We start from the raw sequence: 18,059 nt of genomic DNA on the forward strand, positions 1-18,059 counted from the left end.
CCTTATCATTTTCTTGTTTTAAATACTCCTACCTACTTTTAACTGACTTACTAAAGCACTTTTTTTGGTTTTGTAACCTCATTGAGCTTTGAACTTCATAGCCAGGTGTATGCAATCATGAGAAAAGCTACTTAAAGTGGCCACTTGCAAGTTGTTCTCCTGTTTGAATCTCCTCTGAAGAGTGGCATCATGGGCTCCTCAAAACAACTGTCAAATGATCTGAAAACAAAGATTATTCAACATAGTTGTTCAGGGGAAGGATACAAAAAGCTGTCTCAGAGATTTAACCTGTCAGTTTCCACTGTGAGGAACATAGTAAGGAAATGGAAGAACACAGGGACAGTTCTTGTTAAGGCCAGAAGTGGCAGGCCAAGAAAAACATCAGAAAGGCAGAGAAGAAGAATGATGAGATCAGTCAAGGACAATCCTCAGACCACCTCCAGAGAGCTGCAGCATCAACTTGCTGCAGATGGTGTCACTGTGCATCGGTCAACTATACAACGCACTTTGCACAAGGAGAAGCTGTATGGGAGAGTGATGCGAAAGAAGCCGTTTCTGCAAGCACGCCACAAACAGAGTCGGCTGAGGTATGCAAAAGCACATTTGGGGAAGCCAATTTCTTTTTGGAAGAAGGTCCTGTGGACTGATGAAACCAAGATTGAATTGTTTGGTCATACAAAAAGGCGTTATGCATGGCGGCAAAAAACACAGCATTCCAAGAAAAACGCTTCCTACCCACAGTAAAATTTGGTGGAGGTTCCATCATGCTTTGGGGCTGTGTGGCCAATGCCGGCACCGGGAATCTTGTTAAAGTTGAGGGACGCATGGATTCCACTCAGGATCAGCAGATTCTTGACAATAATGTTCAAGAATCAGTGATAAAGTTGAAGTTACGCAGGGGATGGATCTTTCAGCAAGACAATGATCCAAAACACCGCTCCAAATCTACTCAGGCATTCATGCAGAGGAACACTTACAATGTTCTGGAATGGCCATCCCAGTCCCCAGACCTGAATATCATTGAACATCAGTGGGATCATTTGAAGAGGGCTGTCCATGCTCGGCAACCATCAAACTTAACTGAACTGGAATTGTTTTGTAAAGAGGAATGGTCAAAAATACCTTCATCCAGGATCCAGGAACTCATTAAAAGCTACAAGAAGCGACTTGAGGCTGTTATTTTTGCAAAAGGAGGATCTACTAAATATTAATGTCACTTTTCTGGTGAGGTGCCCATACTTATGCACCTGTCAAATTTTGTTTGAATGCAGATTGCACATTTTCTGTTAGTACAATAAACCTCATTTCAAGGCAGAAACATTACTGTGTCCAACAGTTATTACATATATCAAACTGAAATAGCTGTTGCAAAAACACCAATTTTTATAAAACATTAAGCTTAAGATTAATAGGGGTGCCCAAACTTTTTCATATAACTGTATATATATATATATATACATATGCACACATACACTTATTTGGTGGGGTCATATCTCCAGACTGAAGTAGACCAAAGTCCAAAAATAAACTTTTCTTTAGTTATCAAGAACTTAATGAGAACTATATACATCAGATAGCATGCACAACACTTCACGAATGCTTCTTCGGCATTATGCAAAGTCAGGAACTTTCCGATTACATGTGGGGGTACATAACTTTTGTCACAAGCTACAGCAGTCCAGCAAACCATTATTGTTATGTCCCATGATTGGGAATTTTACAAACTATATTGCACTTCTTACAGTTGCTATGTATTGCTGTTTCATTGCATTTCAGTATTGTTTGCTTTTCTTAGAAGTTTGTCCTTTCCCTCTCCCTGTCTCCCTCTGATGTGGCTGTAATGTAACTAACCCATCCCTTCTTCTTCATGTTCCTTCACATTCTCCATTTTAGCCATGATAGAAGCTCATAGTTACATAGTTTATAAGGCCGAAAAAAGACAAGCGTCCATCCAGTTCAGCCTATTTCTTGTGCACTGCAGCTATTCCGCAGCGTTGATCCAGGGGAAGGCAAAAAAAAAAACCATGCGGTATAGGCCAATTTACATCATTGAGGAAAAATTCACTTCCCGACACCAATCTGGCAGTCAGATTAAATCCCTGGATTAATTAACTATCACTAAGCATAAGATGTAATTTTATTGTTCTCAAGAAAGGCGTCCAGGCCTCTCTTGAACTCATTAAGTGAGTTGGACATCACCACTTCCTCTCCCAGAGAGTTCCAGAGTCTCACGGCTCTAACCGTAAAGAATCCCCTTCTATGCTGGTGCAGGAACCTCCTTTCCTCCAGATGCATAGTGTGCCCCCTCGTCTTTGTCACCATCCTTGGTATAAACAGGTCATGGGAGAGATCTCTGTACTGCCCCCTGATGTATTTATACATGTTTATGAGGTCTCCCCTAAGCCTTCTCTTTTCCAACGTAAATAGGCCTAATTTTGACAACCTCTCTGGGTATTCTAGTCCCTCCATTCCCTTTATTACCTTAGTCGCCCTCCTTTGTACCCTCTCTAGCTCCAATATGTCTTTCCTGAGCACCGAAGCCTAGAACTGTGCACAATATTCTAAGTGCGGCCTTACCAGCGCTTTATACAGAGGAAGAACAATGTTCTCATCATATGCCCCTATTCCTCTTCTGATGCATGCCATGACTCTGTTTGCCTTCGCAGCTGCTGCCTGACACTGGGCACTACAATTTAATTTGCTATTAACCAAGACGCCCAGGTCCTTCTCTATGTCAGATTTCCCCAACGGTTTCCCATTTAATATGTATGGGTGACTGCTGTTTTTCTTTCCCATGTGCATGACCTTACATTTATCGGCATTGAACCCCATTTGCCATTTTTTGGCCCAACTCCTAAATTTATCTAAATCCTCCTGTAGCTGTGCCCTATCCTCATCTGTATTAACTACTTTACAAAGTTTAGTATCATCTGCAAATATTGCTATTTTACTATGCAACCCTTCCACTAGATCATTAATAAATATATTAAATAACATAGGGCCCAAGTCAGACCCTTAAGGCACCCCGCTAGTAACCCTGACACCCCCTGAGCTTACTCCATTGATAACCACCCTCTGCTTTCTATCACTCATGTGCGCTCAGTCTGTATCTGAGAAAAGTCTTTTTACCTGCAGCTGTATGCATTTCAACAAGCATTCTTAAAGAAAATAAAGCTTCTTCTGAATGTTCACCAATGTGCCATCCAGAAGCCGAGAAAAACTATCTGGGGACATTGCTTCCATGTGAGTAGGGTTAAAAGAGGCAGCCTAGAAACGGGGTCTCACAGCGCCCTATACTTGCAGCACAGAGTCAGAATAGTAAAAAGACTTTGCCAGATTCATCTGTAAAGCCAGTCACAGCTTCTATAAAGCTACAGAACAGTCATTAGAGCAGGGGTCTCAATCTCGGATAAGTATATGGGCCGCACATAGAAAAAATGTGAATTTGAAGGGCCGCATTCTGTGCAGAATGATATGAAACTTTTAATGATACCAGTGTTTTCTATACACCTTTTCGATATTTTTTTGAACATTTTTAGCTTTTTTATTTTATTCTTTTAAATGGCATTCATTTTATGGGCTATGGTACAGTTTTATAGTTTTTACAAGTTTACAGTTTTACAGTTTTTACCATTTCTATTTCCTTTTTGTGTCCCCTAATTGGCCACATACAGTGATTTTTTTTCTTACAATTAGCACCATTTCTGACCAACTTCTTATAGTAATGTCCCCATCGTGTAGTAGTTTCCCCATCTTGTAATAATGTCCCCATCCTTGTCCGCATCTTTTAGTAATGTCCCACATTTTGGTCCCCATCTTGTAGTAATGTGCCCATCCTGGTCCCGATCTTGTAGTAATGTGCCCATCCTGGTCCCCATCTTGTAGTAATATGCCCATCCTGGTCCCCATCTTGTAGTAATGTGCCCATTCTGGTTCCTATCTTGTAGTAATGTGTCCATCCTCATCCCTAACTTGTAGTAATGCCTCATCCTAGTCGCCATCTTGTAGTAATGTGCCCATCCTGGTCCCCATCTTGTAGTAATGTGCCAATCCTGGTCCCCATCTTGTAGTAATATGCCAATCCTGGTCCCCATCTTGTAGTAATGTGCCCATCCTGGTTCCTATCTTGTAGTAATGTGTTCATCCTCATCCCTAACTTGTAGTAATGCCTCATCCTCATCATAATAATAATAATAATAATCCTGGTCGCCATCTTGTAGTAATGTGCCCATCCTGGTCCCCATCTTGTAGTAATGTGCCCATCCTGGTCCCCATCTAGTAGTAATGTGCCCATCCCGGTCCCCATCTTTTAGTAATGTGCCCATCCCGGTCCCCATCTTGTAGTAATTATTATTATTTATTATTATAGCACCATTTATTCCATGGTATTTTACCTGTGAAAAAAGGGTATACACACAAGAACAATTACAATAATCTTGAACAAAACGTGATGGCGACTGGTACAGGAGGAGCGAGGACCCGACCCGCGAGGGCTAAGTCTACAAGGAATGGGTGAGGATACAGTAGGTGAAGGCAGAGGTGGTTGTGCAGTGGTATGGTGGAGCGAGGGTTATTGCAAGTTGTATGCTTGTTGGAAGAGATGGATCTTCAGGTTCCTTTTGAAGGTTTCCACGGTAGGCGAGAGTCTGATATGTTGGGGTAGAGAGTTCCAGAGTAGGGGAGAAATCTTGCATGAGATTGTGGGAAAAGGAGATAAGAGGGGAGTAGAGCAGGAGATCTTGTGAGGATCGGAGGTTGTGTGCAGGTATGTATCGGGAGACTAGGTCACAGATGTATGGAGGAGACAGGTTGTGGATGGCTCTGTATGCCATGGGTAGGGTTTTAAACTGGAGTCTCTGGGCAATGGAGAGCCAGTGAAGGGATTGACAGAGAGGAGAGGGCAGGGAATACTGGGGGGACAGGTGGATTAGTCGGGCAGCAGAGTTTAGGATAGATTGGAGGGGTGCAAGAGTGTTGGAAGGGAGGCCACAGAGCAGGAGGTTGCAGTAGTTGAGGCGGGAGATGATGAGGGCATGCACTAATGTTTTTGCAGATTCGTGGTTGAGGAATGTGCAAATTTGGGAGATATTTTTTGAGCTGAAGTCGGCAAGACTTGGAAAGGGCTTGGATATGGAGTTTGAAAGAGATATCAGAGTCCAGGGTTACCCCAAGGCAGCGAGCTTGCGGAACTGGGTGGAGTGAACAGCCATTGACGTTGATAGATAGGTCGGGTGGGGGGGGGGGGGGGTGAATGAGATGGTGGAAAGATGATGAATTCTGTTTTGTCCATGTGAAGCTTTAGAAATCTAGCAGAGAAGAAGGATGAAATAGCGGACATACATTGTGGGATTTTGGTTAGTAGGGATGAGATGTCGGGTCCGGAGAGGTAGATCTGTGTGTCATCAGCATAGAGGTGATACTGAAATCCGTGAGACTCTATGAGCTGTCCCAAGCCAAAGGTGTAGATGGAGAAGAGGAGGGGTCCTGGGACTGAACCTTGGGGGACACTGACAGATAGGGGGCGAGATAAAGAGGTGGTGTGTGAGTGGGAGACACTGAATGTCCTTTCTGTTAGGTATGAAGAGATCCAAGATAGGGCCAAGTCTGTGATGCCGAGAGATGAGAGAGTCTGTAGTAAGAGGGAATGGTCCACTGTGTCAAAGGCAGATGACAGGTCTAGGAAGAGGAGGACAGAGTAGTGTCACTTGGATTTGGCGGTTAGTAGGTCATTGGTGACTTTAGTCAGGGCAGTTTCAGTAGAATGGTGCAGTCGGAAACCAGATTGGAGACGGTCAAAGAGAGAGCAGGAGGAGAGGTGGGAGGACAGTTCAAAGTGGACATGTTGTTCCAGTAGTTTTGAGGCATAGGGGAGAAGTGATTTGGGGCGATAGCTAGTCAAAGAGGATGGGTCAAGGGAGGTTTTTTTGAGGATGGGTGTGATCGAGGCATGTTTGAAGCATGAGAGGAAGACACCAGTTGTTAGTGACAGGTTGAAAAGGTGGGTTAGGGTTGGTATGAAGATAGTGATAAGCTTGGGGATGAGGTGGGACGGGATTGGGTCAGATTCACAGGATGTGAATGTGCCCATCCCAGTGCCCTTCTTGTAGTAATGTGCACATCCCAGTGCCCTTCTTGTAGTATTGTGTCCATCCTTGTCCCCATCTTGCAGTAATATGCCCATCCCGGTCCCCATCTTGTAGTAATGTGCCCATTCTAGTGCCCATTTTGTACTAATGTGCCCATCCTGGTCCCCATCTTGTAGTAATATGCCCATCCCGGTCCCCATCTTGTAGTAATGTGCCCAGTTTAGTGCCCATCTTGTACTAATGTGCCCATCCTGGTCCCCATCTTGTAGTAATGTGCCCATCCTGGTCCTCATCTTGTAGTAATGGCCCATGTAGGTCAATAACTTGTAGAACATTCAACTGAAAAGAATCACTGACTTTGACAGCCCTCAGGACTAGGCTGCAATCACTATGGGGGCTCCGGTGCCTGCGGGCTGCATTAAGCAGCCTCAGGGGCCGCATGTGGCCCTCTGGCCACGTGTTTGAGACCCCTGCATTAGAGCATCTGCTCTTAGCATATAAAAGATCATCCGGTGTTTCTTCTCCCTATAAATTATTATGGCTGAGGGGAAGACTACACGGTCTCTGCCACACCCATTGTTAGATGAAGAATGTATAGAGCTTGATCCACCGTCCAGTGAGAAGGCCAAAAGTCCTACAAAACCTACATGGAAAGTTAGAGAGAACTTTGAAACCACTAAACACGAACTTTCCTGTGTTATAGCAGACTTATGGCAAAAACTGCTGAGTCACATTAACAGCCTCTCTCAGCCTGCTTCTCTCAAACTACCACCAGAAGGAGCCCTTGCACAACTGTGTTCAGATTATCAACTGTATGTCAAAAGAATAGATGGATATGTCACAGTTCTACAAAAAGGTAATACATCTATTTCCTGTAAAGAGCTGCAAGCCTTCCAACAACTTAACTCTGAGAGAGACTGCATGGTGTGTGATATCAAAGCCAAGACAGAGGTAAGAATTGCACTAATGGCCGAGATGTCATCTCGCATTTCTGGCTCAGCCAGGCAGTTAAAGCGATCATCTAAGTCACGTTCTTCAAAATCTTCAACCCTCAGCAAACAGCTTATAAGAGCACGTGCTGAAGCCGAGGCTACTAAGGTACAAGCTGCTTTTGCACAAAGGAAAACTGAGAAGGAAGTAGAGGCAGCAGAAGCAGGGCGCAGAAAGGCGGAAATAAAGGCAGAAATGGAAGCCAGCACAGCACACCAAAAGGCAGAAATGGAGACCAGCGCAGCACACCAAAAGGCAGATATGGAAGCCAGCGCAGCACGCCAAAAGGCAAAAAGGAAGCCAGCGCAGCATGCCAAAAGGCAGAAATGTAAGCCAGCACAGCACGCCAAGGATGTGTTATTTGAGTGTTCCCTTTATTTTTTTGAGCAGTGTATATATATATATATATACAGTACAGACCAAAAGTTTGGACACAGCTTCTCATTTAAAGATTTTTCTGTATTTTCATGACTATGAAAATTGTACAGTCACACTGAAGGCATCAAAACTATGAATTAACACATGTGGAATTATATACTTACCAAAAAAGTGTGAAACAACTGAAAATATGTCTTATATTCTAGGTTCTTCAAAGTAGCCACCTTTTGCTTTGATGACTGCTTTGCACACTCCTTGGCATTCTCTTGATGAGCTTCAAGAGGTAGTCACCGGAAATGGTCTTCCAACAATCTTGAAGGAGTTCCCAGAGATGCTTAGCACTTGTTGGCCCTTTTGCCTTCACCCCAAACCATCTCGATTGGGTTCAGGTCTGGTGACTGTGGAGGCCAGGTCATCTGACATAGCACCCCATCACTCACCTTCTTGGTCAAATAGCCCTTACACAGTCTGGAGGTGTGTTTGGGGTCATTGTCCTGTTGAAAAATAAATGATGGTCCAATTAAATGCAAACCGGATGGAACCTAATGCCGCTGCAAGATGTTGTGATAGCCATGCTGGTTCAGTATGCCTTCAATTTTGAATAAATCCCCAACAGTGTCACCAGCAAAGCACCCCCACACCATCACACCTCCTCCTCCATGCTTCACGGTGGGAACTAGGTATGTAGAGTCCATCCGTTCACCTTTTCTGCGTCGCACAAAGACACGGTGGTTGGAACTAAAGATCTCAAATTTGGACTCATCAGACCAAAGCACAAATTTCCACTGATCTAATGTCCATTCCTTGTGTTCTTTAGCCCAAACAAGTCTCTTCTGCTTGTTGCCTGTCCTTAGCAGTGGTTTCCTAGCAGTTATTTTACCATGAAGGCCTGCTGCACAAAGTCTCCTCTTAACAGTTGCTGTAGAGATGTGTCTGCTGCTAGAACTCTGTGTGCATTGACCTGGTCTCTAATCTGAGCTGCTGTTAACCTGCGATTTCTGAGGCTGATGATTTGGATAAACTTATCCTCAGAAGCAAAGGTGACTCTTGGTCTTCCTTTCCTGGCACGGTCCTCATGTGAGCCAGTTTCTTTGTAGCTCTTGATGGTTTTTGCAACTGCACTTGGGGACACTTTCAAAGTTTGCCCAATTTTTCGAACTGACTGACCTTCATTTCTTAAAGTAATGATAGCCACTTGTTTTTCTTTACTTAGCTGCTTTTTTCTTGCCATAATACAAATTCTAACAGTCTATTCAGTAGGACTATCAGCTGTGTATCCACCAGACTTCTGCACAACACAACTGATGGTCCCAACCCCATTTATAAGGCAAGAAATCCCACTTATTAAACGTGACAGGGCACACCTGTAAAGTGAAAACCATTTCCGGTGACTACCTCTTGAAGCTCATCAAGAGAATGCCAAGAGTGTGCAAAGCAGTCATCAAAGCAAAAGGTGGCTACTTTGAAGTACTGCAGTTACATCTCCTACAAGTACACATGTTATGTCCAAGATGGCGCTGGCCTTCTGTGTGGAGTCAGAGACAGACATGCACAGAGGGGGCAGGGCACAGGAGGGAGTGAATGCACACCAGCCACTACACAGAGATACAGTGGAAAGTGAAAGTGGAGTTTGTGCATCTGAAACAGAACAGGATCTGACAGCTCCTTGCAGAAGATTAACTAACCCTATCCCTCCTGATAACATACCTCCACAGAGGGCCCTTTTGAGTCAACTATCCACACAGGGAAATACAGCTGGCTTACAAAAAGCATTTAATCACAGCTCACTGTGTGCTCAGGATCATATATTAACCCCTTTGGAGCCTGCTCAGAATCTCATGGATCTCTCTTCAGAGCCTCTAACAGGGGTTCCACAACTTCTAAGAAAACAAACCGAACAATCCATGGTTGATGCCACTAAATATCCTACTTCCACAGAACCCTCAATTGCACCACAACCAGCACCATCATGGGCCGCGAGCTCACGACCAGTGACTTTGGCTGACATTCAAACACTTTTGCAATCTTTCCCAACTAAAGAGGATATGACCTCATTTGCAAAATACATCGTAGAGGAGTGCAAACAGGAATTCGCAAAACTGCAATCTGATGTGGTTACCCTGACAATGAGAGTGGACACCATAGAACAGAACATGACTATTACCTCTGCCACTATCACAGCGCTCCAGGATACAATACACATCCAATCTGCCCATATCATCAACCTCCAATCTCACCTGGACGACTTGGAGAACCGCGGAAGACGAAACAATCTACGCATCAGGGGCTTGCCGGAATCGGTGGTTACTGCGGACTTACCCTCCACTCTTAATCACATATTCAATAAAATACTAGGGGTCCCCCCTTCCTCCGTGATAGAGCTAGACAGAGCTCACAGGGCATTACGCCCTATGGACTTAGACCCCAATAAACCAAGAGATGTCATCTGTCGAGTCCACTACTACAAAGCTAAGGAGGAGATCTTGCTCAAATCTAGGGACAGCTCTGCAACAATGTACAAAGGCAAGCAGTTGATGATCCTCCCTGACTTGTCTAGGCGGACATTATCAATGAGCGCTGCTTTGAAACCACTCACAGACGCACTCAGGGAACGGGATATCCCCTACCGTTGAGGTTTCCCGTTCTCCCTTCAAGTTAGACACAATGGACACTCGGCGAGACTACTCACCCCGGGAGACCTGCCGGACTTTTTAAAACAACTCAATCTCCCACAAATATCGATCCCACAGTGGTTCCAGTTTTTCACACTGTCTTCAGCTTTAGAGGACGGCGGACCTCGCCGTGGGCGGGACAGAGATGCTTCATCTTCTATTAATCTCCCCCAGAGAGTCACCAAGCGCTCCCAGCGACCGCCGCAGATGCCCAGAAAAGGACCCTGAATCTGGAGGCCCATGTTTAGTGGTGTACTTCATTTGAACTGCCTGTTAGTCTTAAGATAGCCTAACGTCTTCTCCTGAAAGGAGTCAGGAGGGAAAAACGGGTAGCTCCACTGGGGAGCACATACAAATATCTGACTAAATGTATAGGTCTTAATGCCTTAACCTTGCTAGCACCTATCAACAGAATATTCACCTAGATTTGTTGACCCCACTGTAACCCCGTGGGAGTTTAATGGTTTTGCCTTTCAGTAAGTTTCAGTAATGTTTTTCATAGTCGGTTGGTTAGTCTTTTTTCCTGCAACGCAATTCTCAAAAGGAGTGTTAGTGTTCACGATGCTTAGCTGTCACTTTCCCCCTGAAGGGACACCGCCAGGCGATCGGGTACCCCCATACGCTTGGTTCTACTTAAAATGGTTACTTATACCCCGAACAGTAGTTCTTTACTTACTGTTTCTTTTGTTATGTTTGTTTCACCCTGTTGTCTTTTTCCCACAGTTGCTTCAAATGTCCATCGATGCTTGCAATTATTTCACTCTGAGGGGAGCGGACCGCCGAGAGATTCAACCCAATGGCGACATTTAAGTATGCCTCCTTCAATGTGAAGGGGTTTAACATCCTGGAAAAAAGGGCCCAAATTCTTAGATTACTTCACAAAAAAAAGGTACAGATAGCGTGCTTACAGGAAACACACTTTAAAGAACATCATACCCCTACCCCTAAAAACAAATATTATACCCACTGGCACCTGTGTAATAACACCCAATCTAAGAGTAAGGGAGTTGCTATCCTCATTCACAAAAGCCTGACACACGAGTTTGTCGAATGCATTAAAGATCCAAATGCAAGGTATATGCTTGCAATTTTAAAAATTGAAGGCAGACTTTTCACAATCATCAATGCTTATACCCCTAACCAGGGTCAAACTCAGTTCATTCTCGACCTAATAGACAAAGCCATTCCCATTGTCCAGGGTACAGTCATTCTGTGTGGAGACCTCAATTTAACACTAGATCCTACATTAGATAATTCAACAGGAAAAGCATCTCTATCTTATTCAGCTATCAAAAAAGTAAAGAGGGCATTTCTCCAACTACAGCTCTGTGACGTTTGGCACCTCACACACCCAACTGTCAAAGATTATACCTTTTATTCCTCCCCTCATGATTCTTACAGCAGAATTGACTGTATCCTGGTGCAACACCGAGCCCTATCTTGGCAGCCGGAGACGGAGATAGGGACTATGCTTTGGTCTGACCATGCTCCCATATTCTGTTCTCTCGTTATTCCCAATCTACCCAAGCTTTCAGGGTCGTGGAAAGTAAACGAATCCTTGTTACTGGACCCGGTGTGCACCCAGGATGTAACCAACACAATATCAAACTTTGAGGAAGACCACAAATTTGACGTATCTTCCCCCACAATCAAATGGGAGGCACTGAAATGCGTTCTTAGGGGTCTATTTATTAAGCATGGCTCCCGATTGAAGCGAGAGAGGGCACATAACCTCAATTTCGCTCTACGTAAAGTAGAAACCCTTGAGGTAGCCCACAAACATGCCCTCTCCACAGCAACACTCCGAGACCTATTAGTAGCCAGACAGGAAGCCAAAAAACTATTAGACTTGGGATATAGACGCTATCTCCAGGTCTGTAGCAGTAAGTTCTATGAATATAGCAATAAATGTGGACGCATGCTAGCGAGAGCTCTAAAATCCCAACAAGCCCAAAATCACATCCCAAAAATAAAAGACAACTCGGGTCAAATGCTAAACAAAACGGAAGATATTACAACTGAATTCCATAAATATTACACTCAACTATACAATCTCGATGGTATACCAAACAACACATCCCGTTAATACTTCCTTGATTGGGACAGACACGCCTGAGACACAAGCACAGAACCCTTTAAAAATGTCTCCCGCCACATCTCTAGATGAACCCTTAACAGAGTTCGAATTGCAGTTAGCTACCCAGTCGTTAGCGAGTGGAAAAAGTCCAGGCCCAGATGGATATACAGTCAAATTCTATAAAACATTCCTTCCGCTCCTTTCACACCTCCTGCTGGGAGGATTTAATCACGCATCCTGCACAAACCCCTTCCCTCCCCAAACTACAGAGGCACATATCACTGTTCTCCCAAAAGAGGGTGGGTACCCACACTTATGTTCTAGCTATACACCAATCTCTCTGCTGAACGTGGATCTGAAGATCTACGCAAAAATATTGGCGAATAGGCTGCAACCTTTCTTAACCGCACACATACACTTGGATCAGGTGGGATTCCTCCCTGGGCGGGAAGCTCGGGACAACACTTTAAAGACAATTGACATTATTCATCATGCCCAATCAAGAGGTATCCCTCTACTGATACTCTCGTTGGATGCTGAGAAAGCATTCGATAGAGTCTCCTGGCACGCCATATATTACTCTCTTAAAAAGCTTGGGGTAGGGGACCATTTTATAGCCAAAATCATGGCCCTGTATCGCAATCCGTCAGCTAGGCTGAAGATAAATGGAACATTATCATCACCTTTCATAATAACCAATGGGACAAGACAGGGATGTCCTCTGTCCCCTCTCTTATACATCCTAGTGATGGAGCACCTGCTCTCATCAATTCGCGATAACCCCAATATTAGGGGGATTGGGGTGGGAGGCACCGAGTACAAGTGCTCTGCATTTGCTGATGATGTCCTGCTAGATATCACTCAACCACATATATCCATCCCTGCTGTTATGGCTGAAATAGATCACTTTGGTACATGGTCAAATTTTAAAATCAATGCAGCGAAGTCTGAGGCCCTCGGTGTTTCCCTCCCCAAATCCATACAGGATTCCATCCAGTCCAACTTTCCCTTTGCCTGGCCCTTACAGGGTATTAAATACTTAGGAATTCTTATTCATAGAGACCTCTCCCGTCTATTTTATCTTAATTTTGGGCCCTTTATTGAACAACTCCATAGAGATCTTACTTCTTGAACGGTGAAGGATTTTTCCTGGTTCGGCAGAATAAATATACTAAAAATGAACGTCCTACCTAAACTCTTATACCTTTTCCAAACCATTCCCGTGGTAATTCCCTCAAAGTTTTGGAAAAGACTGCGCAGTAGCTTTTGCAGATTTATCTGGGCAAGTGGGCGTCCACGCATTCGGGTAGACGTTCTGATCAGACACAAACAAAAGGGGGGCCTTAGCCTTCCGGATTGTTTGTAGAAGGTATTACATGGCAGCAGCACACGCTAGAATCCTGGACTTCTTCCATCATTCGGAGGGGAAGTTATGGGTCAAAATAGCTCAATCCATTTGTCCTAAAGCTCTTACCACTCTCCCATGGTGCGCCCATTTAACTGTCCCCTCTCTTGGCCTCATGTCATATAGTACTTATGCCACTGCTCTGGCTTTGACATCCCATAAAAAAAGCTTATCCTTAATCGACCCCCAGGGCCCCTTGCTCCCGATTTCATATAATCCGGATTTCCCACCAGGACTATCTGCAAATAGATTTCTAGGTTCAAACAAATCCCATCCGATATTCTTTTCTCATGTCATCTCCAATACTTCGCTGCTCCCACTCAATGACTTGTTACAGGGAAGAGCCACTTCCCCGAAGGCTAATTTTGAATATAGTCAATTACAACACTTCTATTCAACCGTGAAGAAGCGCACACATCTTCATAGAGATCTCACAAACTTTGAAAAATTGTGCCTATCATTGTCACCCCCTACACATTCCATCTCCCTACTGTATAATCTCCTCATTGCCCAGGTAACTGACAATAGGCCAGGATTCTGCGGTGCATGGGAAAGGGAACTGGGGAAGTCCTTCTCTGACTCACAATGGGATAAATGTTTCTTCCTAACACATAAAACCTCAATAGGGTCCAAAGCTCAGGAAACCTCCTTCAAAATTATCTCTAGATGGTACCGGGTACCAGCAGTCCTTCATAGATGGTACCCAGTGGTCTCAGACAGATGTTGGAGATGTGGGGAGGGGGAAGGGACAATGTCACACATATGGTGGGGGTGCCTTATAATAAATGCATTTTGGGCAAAGGTAGTTCCCATGATTGAGAAAATAACTGGTTTGACTATCCCTAATACGCCAGAAGCCCTCCTTTTATCAATGTTACCAATAAGTAAACGTAGTTATAAAAGGTCATCAATAGGCTACCTAATAAAGGCGGCTAAGAATGTCATTCCACGACATTGGAAAAGCAGAGACCCACCCACTGTGGAGGAATGGTTTGCGGAGATCTCCCTCCTTAATAGGATGGAGCATCTGATTGCCATCTCACCGGCTGATGTTGATAGATACTGTGTGATTTGGAGGGATTGGATGGATTTCCAAAACTCTGACGCCTACCATCTCCCAACTAAAGTTATCCGGGATGTCGTCACAACAATGATCATAATCACACTCTACTGATTGGTGGTCTGCCGTGGTCCGCTCCCTCTCTCTCTATCTTTCATATGGAAAAATACATGCTTGATCTGGATATTGATGGAAAACCCTCCCTGTACCCCCCAATGTACTGTAGTTATGCATAGATTTATAGTTACGTTACCCCTTTTTCTACGTATATTGTATTTTTCTTGTACTTTTTCCAACACAAAAAATAAAAAAACTTGAATTTGAAAAAATCATTTTTGACTTGTGACTGAATATGAGCAGGTAGGACAAAGTGTATATAATGTTATAAAATCATTATACTACCACCGATTTTAATGAAAAAAGCTTGTTAGTGATGCACACTGCATCACTAACAAAGCAATGGGCGCAGTGTACATAACAACTAGGACATGACAGGTTCCCTTTAAGCAAAGTCTTTGGTAAACTGGACCTGTGGTCACACAGTTTAGTCTGGAGACAACACACACAGGAGGCCTTCTCCCTCCAAACACAGACTGTGTGTCAAACAACAGCCTCCATTATATAGGCTGGTAACCACACCCAGAGGTGAGGTATGTGGGTAGCTGGACCCACCCATTCTCTCCTAGCTACCCGTAACCTGGCTCCCAGGTGCACCAAAAGATCCTCTTAGTGCATGCGTGCACTAGAGAAACACTCCGGGCTACATCACAGAGATCAATTATCTTTGTGACACATACCTCCCATCGACTATGCGACCATTAGCCACCTTACACAAGGTATATATAAAGGAAAGGGTATAGTACTCATTAGAGAATGTTTCAATAATCCGCCTCAACGTGTTTCCCTAACAGGTTTATCAGGAGGCTTGATACAGGGATGTTAATTCATGATGTTCAGCATCCTCCTCCCCTCCGTGAAATCTCTTCTGAAATCTACATTGTATCTCCATGTTACTTGCAATGCTCTGCAGCTAATCAATCACTGTTATATATGTATATATATCATTCATCTACGTTGTTTAATCCATGATACTTTAAGGTCATCACACTTACTTTAACATTTTATGATCCATGTAGAGTTGCCAGTCTGTTTTTTTTTTCTGCAGTTTTATGGTCTCCTGTTGTCTTAAGCTAGTTGATTGATTGCTAACGAGTTAAATCTGTGTAGATCTAAGCAGATACTTCCTTATATATCGAGAAATAGTCAAGGGGCAGCATTTATGCGGGGGCATTTATGCATACTTTATCGAAGTGCCATAATTTATCAGTGTCTCGGCAGTTAGATATGGCAGTTGGACAGGGGAGGAGACAGGTAAGACATGCAAGACAATTAAACAAACTTGCTCCCAGGTCATCTGTTTTGCAAACAGTATTCACCATTTGTATTTGTGCCATTTACATTCTGGCTGCTACAATCATCCACATTCACCGTTCTCCCACAAATTCTGCCCACTTCATCCATATTAACCCCTCTCTCCTCTCTTCTCCTATGTACAGCTGTCATGCTCTCTTCACAATGTTATACCACACAGATCCATTCACTCTCACCATACAACACAGGAAAAGCTCTCACAAATCACTCAACCATCTGCTCACTCTCTGTATCTTCCTTCTCTTAGTTGCAGGTGATATTTCTCCTAATCCAGCACCCTCCAGTAATAACACCAACTCTTTCCCTGTTACATTCAGTAACCCTGCTAATCTCATTAATATTCCCTGCATATCTTCTGTCTCATTCAACTGTGCCCTTTGGAATGCACGCTCAGCATGTAATAAACTCTCTTACATCCATGACTTTTTCCTCTCTAATTCCCTCAACCCTCTGGCTCTCACTGAAACCTGGATCCAGCAGTCGGACACCACCGCCGCTGCAGCTCTCTCATATGGTGGCCTACACTTCTCTCATACTCCGAGATCTGACAACAGATCAGGTGGAGGTGCTGGTCTGCTTCTTTCAACAAAATGTACTTTTCAGGTTATCCTCCCTGTACCCTCCCTTGTCTTCCCTTCTTTTGAGGCCCACACAGTCAGACTCTACCGGCCCTTCTCCCTGCGAGTGGCCATTGTCTATCGCCCTCCAGGTCCCTCCCGTCAGTTTCTGGATCACTTTGCTGCCTGGCTTCCAAATTTTCTATCCTGCGACATCCCCACGATAATCATGGGAGATTTTAACATCCCAATTGGCGATCCTCTTTCCCCATCTGCCGCTCACCTTTTATCACTAACCTCCTCCTTCGGCCTTTCACAGCTTGCTAATTCTCCTACACATGAGGACGGGAACACATTGGACCTGATCTTCTCCGGGCTTTGCTCAGTACATGACTTTACTAACTCTCCCCTTCCACTGTCTGACCATAATCTTCTTTCATTCTCTGTCAAGAACTGTGACTCTACTCAAGACCCCCCCACTTTCCACACTTATAGAAATATACGCGCCATTAACACCCAGAAAAGTATGAAAAAGTTGCAATCATCATTGGCCCCAATCTCCTCCCCCTCATGTCCTGACCCTGCACTGAAGCTTTATAACGAAGCATTGCAATGTGCCCTGGATGAAGCCGCACCTCCTACGCAAAGAACAATTCGGCATAGACGGCGACAACCCTGGCACACACCTCAAACACGTCTTCTCCATCGGTGTTCCAGGTGCGCTGAAAGGCTGTGGAGAAAATCTAATCTGTCCGAAGATTTCCTCCATTACAAATTTATGCTGAAAACATATAACTCTGCGCTTCATCTCTCCAAACAAACCTACTTTAATAACCTCATAATCTCACTTTCCAATAATCCTAAACGACTCTTTGACACGTTTCATTCTCTCCTCAATCAAACAGCACAGGCCCCGATCACCAACCTCAGCGCTGATGATCTGGCCAATTATTTCAAAGAAAAAATTTACCATATCTGACAGGAAATTTTCTCCCAATCACCACACGTTATGCATGCTCTCCCCCGCCACATTGTATCTTGCTCACTTTCTGACTTCTAACCAGTCACGGAATAAGAAGTGATCAGGCACCTTGGATCTTCTCGCCCAACCACCTGCACCAGTGACCCTATTCCCTCACATCTCCTTCAGTCCCATGCTCCAGCTGTCACCATTCACCTAACTAAAATTTTCAACCTCTCTCTCTCATCTGGTATCTTTCCCTCTTCTTTTAAACATGCCAGCATACATCCATTACTTAAAAAACCATCCCTTGACCAGAACTGCATGGCCAACTACAGACCTGTTTCCAATCTTCCCTTTATCTCTAAACTCCTGGAACGCCTCGTCCATTCCCGTCTAATCCGCTATCTCTCAGACAACTCTCTTCTTGACCCTTTACAAT

The 18,059-nt window shown here is 44.2% G+C and overlaps 1 protein-coding gene and 1 pseudogene across 1 annotated transcript in view; one reads left to right on the plus strand and one right to left on the minus strand.

Annotated features, from left to right (window-relative positions):
- Positions 1–18,059, plus strand: part of LOC141271986 (uncharacterized) — a 1,184,418-nt gene that overhangs the window by 791,812 nt on the left and 374,547 nt on the right. The window lies entirely within an intron of this gene.
- LOC141272038 (uncharacterized) overlaps positions 1–18,059 on the minus strand; it is a 48,976-nt pseudogene that overhangs the window by 27,442 nt on the left and 3,475 nt on the right.

Source organism: Phyllobates terribilis, unplaced genomic scaffold (genome assembly GCF_046119375.1).
Source record: "Phyllobates terribilis strain yellow unplaced genomic scaffold, ASM4611937v1 Scaffold_5__5_contigs__length_657084704, whole genome shotgun sequence".
NCBI classification, from domain to species: domain Eukaryota; kingdom Metazoa; phylum Chordata; class Amphibia; order Anura; family Dendrobatidae; genus Phyllobates; species Phyllobates terribilis.